Source organism: Onychomys torridus, chromosome 7 (genome assembly GCF_903995425.1).
Source record: "Onychomys torridus chromosome 7, mOncTor1.1, whole genome shotgun sequence".
Taxonomy (NCBI): domain Eukaryota; kingdom Metazoa; phylum Chordata; class Mammalia; order Rodentia; family Cricetidae; genus Onychomys; species Onychomys torridus.
In genome coordinates this window covers 34,176,677-34,178,552 of record NC_050449.1, presented here as the reverse complement: position 1 = coordinate 34,178,552, position 1,876 = coordinate 34,176,677, and the positions used below count along the sequence as shown (strand labels likewise).

At 45.8% G+C, this 1,876-nt stretch overlaps 1 pseudogene; it reads left to right on the top strand.

Moving 5' to 3' along the window:
* LOC118587340 lies at positions 1 to 544 on the top strand (annotated as a pseudogene).
* The last annotated feature ends 1,332 nt before the right edge of the window (positions 545 to 1,876 follow it).

The window sequence follows — 1,876 nt, the reverse complement described above, 5'->3', positions numbered from 1 at the left end:
CATCATGTCATGCCGAACCTGCTGAGGAGTTGTCATGAACAAGGTGCACCCTCCCCAGCTGAAGAGATTTGTGGACAGGAAGTTACCACTGACGTTAAATGGTGGCAGACATGTACAAGGAATACTACAGGGGCTTTCATCCCTTTATGAGTCTTGTGATTGATGAGTGTGTGGGGATGATACTAGTGGGCAACAGATTAATATCAGAATGGTGGTCCCATGAGGAAACAGCATCATCATGTAGGAAGCCTTGGAAAGAGTCTAAACAATGGCTATCCAGCACAGGGGTCACATCTCTCCCCAAAGGGACTGTTTGATTGTGGTGTAAAATTGGGTTGTGTTTTCATATAAAACTTTTTGCTAAGTAAACTTTTGTGATTCTGGTGGGGTGGTGGTGCTGAGGGAACCAGTGTGACCGGAATGCATTATATATATCTGGGACTTCGGGCCTAATTACTGCTAAGTTCCAGTCTCAAGGGGGATAAGGTGATGATACCTGACACCCTCCTCTGAGCTCGCTCTGCAAGCTTACAAGCACACACAACTGCACATATACCACACTATACATACACACATGAACAGAAATAGTTTTCTTGTTTGGTTGGTGGTTTTTTTTGTTGTTGTTGTTGTTGGTTTTTTTTTTGTTTTGTTTTGTTTTTTGGTTTTTCGAGACAGGGTTTCTCTGTGAAGCTTTGCGCCTTTCCTGGAACTCACTCTGTAGACCAGGCTGGCCTCAAACTCACAAAGATCCGCCTGCCTCTGCCTCCCGAGTGCTGGCATTAAAGGAGTGTGTCACCACTACCCGGCTCCACAAATAGTTTTTTAGACAGCAGAACAATTAGCCTCAGCTTCTGGTCACTCAAAATGTGTTCCAGGTGACGGAGGGAGGAGAAAAAAAAAAAAATTGTGTTCCAGGATTTGAATCATGTTCTTCTATTAAAAGCACAAAGGGCTGGCAAGATAGCCCAGAGGGTAAACTGCTTGCCATGCAGACTTGAAGACCTGAGTTTGAGTCTTGGAAGCCATGTAAAGGAAGAAAGAGCAAACTGGTCCTACAAAGTGGCACTCTGACCCTCCACATGCATGCCATGGCATGAATTCCCCTTCCCCTGTAAAAAAAATAAATAAATTAAGACAAAATAAAAGCAGAAAACAAAGTGAATGTTGTGTCTTTGCTTCTAGCTGCTCAGGGTTCCAAACAGCAAATTTACTTATTCCAGATCTGAGATTAACCAAGTATAGTGATGCAGACCTACAACCCCAACACTCAGGAGGTGCCAACAGGAAAAGCGCTAGTTCTAGGTCAATGCGGGCTACACATGGAGACTGTTCAAAAAACAAACAGGCTGCTTGTACACACCTGTAATCCCAGCACTCAGGAGGCAGAGGCCTATGGCTCATTTCCAGTCTGAGACCAGGCCGACAAATCCACGCGTGAGACCCTCTATGCTAGTTCGCTTTCTATCGCTGTGATAAACACCATGACCCAAAGCAGCACGGGAGGAAAGGGTTAATTTCCTCGGATAGCTTATAGTCCATCGGGAAATCGGCAGAAACTCAAGGCAGAAACCTGGAGATAGGACTGAAGCAAGACAGAGGAACACTGCTTACTGGCTTGCTCTCTGGGGCTTGCTCAGTTCGTTTTTTGTTTTTTGTTTGTTTGTTTGTGTTTTTTGGAGGCAGGGTTTCTCGGTTTGGTTTTGGAGCCTGTCCTGGAACTCTGTAGACCAGGCTGGCCTCAAACTCACAGAGATCTGCATGCCTCTGCCTCCCAAGTGCTGGGATTGGAGGTGTGTGCCACCACCACCCAGCTCAGTTTGTTTTTTAATAGACCCCAGGATCACCTGCCCAGGAGTGGTACTACCCTCAGTGGTCT